Genomic DNA, 6,730 nt, shown 5'->3' on the forward strand with positions numbered 1-6,730 from the left:
GTTAACCAATGTCATAAAACAATATGTGTACTACTGTTTCATGAGAAACTATTTGTTCTGTAAGCCTTCACCTGAAGTACAATAAAAAAAATAAAGTTCGATTAAAAAAAATAATTGGGGGGAAGTCAGGGCTGCTGTTTTCTGGAAGTGGGTCAGAATGAAGCTGGAGAAATATTGTTGTATTATTTTTTATAGTTAATATGACCTATTTACCTTTGGGCTGAGGTACCTGGAAAATATTAGTTAAATTTGAATGAATGAATGAGTTTAATGAATGAAGTTAACATTTTCTTCTTAATGACATGTTTAAATGAAAACATCAATGCTGTAGAATTTCAGAAGCATCAGGTACATTAATCTACATTATACTACTGTAAAATAGTGATGAACTTCCTGTGAAAATTGATCCCACAGAGATAGTTCTTAGAAACTAAAATTCTAATATCACCAAGTGTTCAGTTTAAATTCCATGATAGCTGGCCTAAGCATAAGAGAGGATTTTCTAAACTGTACCCCTGAGATGTCATCTTTACATTCAGTGGCTTCCTAATCCCTTTTTAAGAGAATTATCAGTGAAAAGAACTTTCATTCGTTTGAAATAACAATTCTTCTTCCATCTGAAATGTGTTTTAAAGCAATAATGGACCAGGAGAGGAGATAACTAAAGGAAATAATGTTGTTAGGTGCTGTCAAGTCGATTTTTGACTCATAGCAGCCCCATGGCAGAGTAGAACTGCTACATACGATTTTCTAGGCTGTAATCTTTACAGGAGCAGATCGCCAACTTTCTCCTGTGTAGCGCCTGGATGGGTTTGAACCTCTAACCTTTTAGTTAGCAGCCAAGTGCTTAACTGTTGCACCAGCAAGGCTCCTTAAAGGAAATAATAAAGTTCCTCAACTAAGTCTCCCTTTAAAAGATGAAAGTAATGAACAGCGTTGTTTTTGACTGCCCAGCACCCTTTCCCCTTCTTGAGGTAAGAGAACCTCATTATCCCTTTTGGGAACTCCTCATCCCTGATTCCATATGGTTCTATTCCCCCAGCGCACCCCCATCTCAGCATAGTGATGGGCTCATGACCTGGTCTGGGCAGTTAGATTCTCATGAGAATTTGAATCTTGGATAGAATGATGCGATTCAGATTCCTGATCCTTCTCAAAGCTTGGATTTCAGGTTTTCCCTCCCAGTCCTTCAATTCTGAGCCACCAATATTCTGTTTAAGTTATCCTGAATCAGTTTCTGTTGCTTAAACCAGAAATCAAAGAACTGTAACGGATACAGGCAACTTGGACCAAAATATTGTGACTATCTTGTCACTATAGCTAGAGAGAAAGGGATGGGGACAGAAACAAGTATGGAATCACAGCTGAAAGGTAGAATTGGGTCTATGTTGACCAAGAGATGGGAGGAGGGTCTATCTGCATGTGTTTTTGTTTGTTTGAATTTTTCACCCATCCCAGGTTTATACACAGGTACAGTTACGTGGTTGACAGTGTGGCCTGATTAATTTCAGGACTCTCAAAATGTTAATTTTTTGTCTATGATGGCTACTATGTTCTATTAACTCAAATAAAAGTATTATAATACTCATCTCTACAGACTGATTCTAAAAAGTGGTACTTTTTATTTATTAATGCATTTTAACATTATAACGTTATAACAATATATTAAGCATTAACGTTATAACATTATATTATCCATGCTCATGATAAAAATCATAAGCAGTATGGAAAGATATAAAATGAAAAATAAAAGAGCCACATCACCCCCTTCCCCAGAGAAAATGAAAAGTTTCTTATCTAGGATAGTTCTAAATACAACTGATGTGCTTGTAGTTCTGTGTGTTTCCTAGTACTTGAGCCTGTTCCTCCTTCAATCCAGTAGGTATTTCACAAAACTCACCTCAGTGGAGGGAGGACATCAGAGACAACACATTAGGAAGACAAACAAACAATAAACAAACCAAGTTTGCTCCTTACTTTTGAGCTTCAAAAGGCTAGGCCTCAGAGTAAAGACAGGGTCTCATGAGTTCAGAAACATTTTTCGCTAAGACTGTGACGAGGAAGAGCAAAGCTTCTAACCAGAGAGACTGGATAGGCTTCCTTGGGTTGGAATGGTAGGAAGACAGTGAGGATTTAACAAGAGGATATGGTCCTCAGGGCCAACACAAGCGGCCTGAGCGAGAAGAATCCTTGGACAGGTGCAGACTCGGCATCCAGAGACATCTATCCTCTACTACTGTGAGCACCGCTTGTCACCTACAGCATCAGTTGACACCAAGTCTATGTTCGCTAAGCCCAGTACATCTCTGTGTGAGAAAGCCCTGTTAGCTGTCCTTTCCGTTGGTGTCACACTGCCTTCCAACATCAAGCAGGCCAGGATCCCATCTGTGCCTTGACAGAGGCCCACGCTGACTCTTTAGATGGCATAGGATGCCCGCAAGCCCCTGGATCAGAGTGGGTCCCGAGGGCTGGTGGTAGTGTGTGACAGGGAAGGTCCCAGCATCTGTGTGTGTCTGGAGGGGGCAGGCCTGAGATTCACATCTTTCCTCTTGAGCCAGAGAAATGAAAACACATACACATATTACTCGCAACTCACTCTTCCCCTCCTTCCTCTACTTTTACACAAATTTTATCTGCTTATCTTCAACTTGATTTTTTATACTTCATGATATATCTTAGACTTAAGTGTATGAAGATCTACTCTAATTTTTTTTTTTAATGGCTACTTAGTGTTCTAATAATTTGGTCCCCAAATGAGGGACTCCATTTCTCTCTTTTATAGGGGGGAGGATATTACTAAGCTGGCTTGAGTATCCTTTCACATAAGTCTTTGCACTTTTGTTTGAGGTAATCCTAGAATAAATTCCTAAAAGTGAAATTGCTGGATCAAAAGGTATGTGCATTGAAAAAAATAAATATTGACAAATTATCCTCCAAATATTTGTATCCACTTACATTCTAATAAATTCTTACTTACCCACAATCTCTCTAATACTTGGTATCGTAATGTTTTTACATCTGTGAAGTCAATACATAAAAAAAAAATTAGTTTTAAATTTGCATTACGTTAATGATGACTGAGAACTTCCTTCATATTTTGTTTGTACCTACTCAGTAGTGCAATTAAAATATTCTGTCTTATGGGTAAAGACTATTTTATATTAAGCAGATATTTATCATAAAAATGACATGGCAGTGGCATCAGATCTCCTCCAACTTCCCAAAGGGGAAAGAGAATCAAGATCAACAGCTCAAGGTTGATTCCTGTGAGGTGGAAGTCAAACATGCCTCCACCCTCCAACCTTTTTTACCAATTCTGACACCAACTGTCCCTCCTATGGCACTCTTTACTTCTCTGCTGGGTATACAATTCATTGCAATGGCCACACAGAACTTAGGGAAGTACGCTTTGCTGATAAGTGCCAGGAGGCATCCCACTCTGCTAGTAAGCCTCGGCTTGAAGGTGCTCACCTCTCTCACTCTGTGGGTCAGTGAGCCTAGCTCTACTGCCAAGTGTCTGGAGGCACCCCACTCTGCCAGGAAGCCTCCTGCCTGAAAGCGCTCAGCTCTCTTGCTCCATGGGTCTGCACACTCACTGTAACCGCCTTGCTCCATGGGCCAGGAAGCCCACTGCGCCATCTCCTGCCAGTCTCCAGGTTCAGCTGCCTCTGCTGCTGCTGTTTCTGTTGCTGCTTCTTGCCATCTCTGCCTCCAGTGTTACAGCTTTCTCTGTCTCCTGAGTCTAGGAGCTCTCAGAGCCGGGATTCAGGGTCCAGTGAATGTATTCATTCCTAGCTCTTCTTTCTTGGTGGTAGTAGCTCCCCTTCTGCTCTGGGATTAACTGCTCTTTTAAGCCTACCAGGATGGCAAAAGCAACCAATCCCCTTGTTAGGTTCCATACACTTTATTTGCATGGTCCCACCCCCACAAGGGTTCCATGCACCTTATTTACATTATTAGCAAGCTATCCAATCCCCTTGGTGGGCCACAAGCACCTCATTTGCATAGACCTCACCCAGTCATTTGATGGGAGTTACAAAGACTATGGCTATAAGGGCCATATTAAGTAATTCACTGCACCACATTTACTAAGAATCCATTATGTATCTAGCTGATTAGGCTGGATCAGACTTTCATTTTTTTCAGCTAAACAAACAAAAACAGTGTTTGGTACTAGAGAGTACACCAGAGAAAATACAAACATCTTAAGATTTTAATGGTAAAAGATTTTCCCATGGCACAACTAGTTTTGCGTGGCATTGGCTCCTGATAAATAGGAGAAATTAGCTACAAAATGTACCCACAGGTAATTGAATAAATAAATTGGTGTGCTAGCTTGAGTTATTTCGTATTTTCCACTTGAAAACTGGAGAATATCAGCCAAAAATCAATTTCGGTTTTGGCATAATTATTATTGATCTGTTCTCTCTGGAAGTACAGTAATTAGAAATCTGGCTCAGCAACTCCTTGGTATCACCACTAGTTTGTAAGAGAAAACCATGATACTAGCATTAAGGATGACACTTACCTCCTCATTTGCTATGGGGGAAGGCAGCTAACAGGTTTTCTCGAGTTGAATAAGGAACTATGACATAGCTTTCTTTTATAATGTAGTTTTAGATTAAAATCTGATCTTTCTAGACACAAATCCAAACCTCTCTGATTCTTATAGAGCTGTTAAATACAGATTTCATAAAAGCTTTCTGATAACACTAGATTATGCTCTGCTCACACACCATCCACTGACAAGCTGATGACAGATGGGAGAAAAATGCTGCAAACACCATGTTCCAAGACATTTCCCAAAGTGTGTTAACAGGTAAGCAGAGTGAGGGGCAGGGTGTGTGTGTCTGTGTGTGTGTGTTCCATACTCAACTGAACTTTAGGGTACCTGTTTAAGAAAGTGAAAGATTTCTTTACTGCAAGATCTCAGAGTTTTTGATATATTAATGTGGCAGGGTATCCAGTTTTCAGTGTCTTCCCAACATATTAGACCCTGGGGCCCTATTTCTTAGTATGAATACATGTTGTTTTCCAGGGCCCACCAACCACTTTTCTTTCCTAAATCTGGTGGGGCTGTGATTAGGAGCCCCACCCTCTCCCAGCTAAGGAACAGGCAAATGTCACAAATTAGAACAACTGGAAGTGCTCTTGTTAGAATCTGAATTGACAGCATCAAAGAGCACTAGATTGGAGTCTATCCATTCCTGCAGTGAGAGACACCTGATCATAATATTTCTGCTCAACACTATCCTGTTGTCCCTGCTTCTATGCCCTCTAGAGTTGCTTTAACTCCTGCCAGCTTCCTAGGCTGGCTTCCCATCAATTTTGGGAATTCCTGATATTCTTCTATTGCATTTTGATGCTGGGCAGAGAGCAGTTTTATGCTACTCACAACCAAAGACCTATACATTTTTTTCTTCCTCAATTTATTTGTTATAACATCATTAGGTTGAAATAGGGATAATGTCTATTTATTGACGACTGAAAGCCCTACACTGACTGTACTGTCTAACATGTTCTAAGAGCTTGTAATAGTTTCCTGGGGTTGCTTTAACAAAATACCACAATCTGGGTGGCTTGGAAGAACATAAATTTATTGTCTCACAGTTCTGGAGACTAGAGGTCCAGATCAGTGTGTAGACCGGGCCATGTTGTTCTTACTTGCAGCCAAGTCGATTCCAAGTTATGACAACCCCGTGTGTGCAAAGTAGAATGGCTCCCTAGGGTTTTCAAGGCTGTGACCTTTCAGAAGATCACTGGGCTTGTCTTCCAAGGCACCTCTGGGTGGGTTTAAATGGCCATCCTTTTGGCTAGTAGTCCAGCACTTAACCGTTTGCACCAGACCTGACCATGCTCTGGTGGAAGATCCTTTCTTGTCTCTCCGTTTCTGGTAGCCTCATGCATTGGCTTGTAGTTGAATCTTTACAGGACCACTTCTCCTTGTGTCTCTTCTCTTTTATAAGGACACCACTCAGACTGAATTAGGGCTACCCTATTCCAGTATGATCTCATGTTAACTTAACTGATAACATCTTCAAAGACCCTTTTTCCAAACAAGCTCATGTTCACAGGTATGAGGGGTTAAGACTTCAACATATCTTTTTTTGGGGACACAATTCAATCCACAGCAGAGCTCAAAATAATATCTGTTGAACAATAAGCAGTATTTCAAAGAACAGCTTTTGGAAAGCACTGTTTTAAGCTATTTTCTTAATAAAGATCATATATAATGGTACCCAAGAGATAAATACTGCCTAAAATATACATGTTCCCCTAGTAACATACCAGTACCAGTTGCTGTCAAGTTGATTCTGACTCGTGGAGACCGCATATGTGTCAGAGTAGAACTGTGCTCCATAGGGTTTTCAATGGTTGATGTTTTGGAAGTAGATCAACACCAATACTTTCTTTCAAGGTGCCTCTGGGTAGACTAGAACCTTCCAACTTTTGGTTAGCAGCTGCGTGGGCTGTCTGTACTACCCCTGGATTCCTCTGGTATCAGCACACTGGAACTGGAAACCATCTTTGTGTTGAGTTTTGATGGCTATCTAATGACCTACTGAGTCTCTTGTTTTTTTTTTTTTTTTTTTTTGAGAAATAAAAGGCTTTCCAAAAAAACTATACTTAAACTCCGATTTAGGAAAAAATTGCCCTCTATGAATTAGACATTTAACATACATTTTCTCATTTAATCCTCCACACCTATGTGTCAGTCACATATCAACTG

This window comes from Trichechus manatus, unplaced genomic scaffold, assembly GCF_000243295.1.
Source record: "Trichechus manatus latirostris isolate Lorelei unplaced genomic scaffold, TriManLat1.0 scaffold00017, whole genome shotgun sequence".
In the NCBI taxonomy this organism is placed as follows: Eukaryota; Metazoa; Chordata; class Mammalia; order Sirenia; family Trichechidae; genus Trichechus; species Trichechus manatus.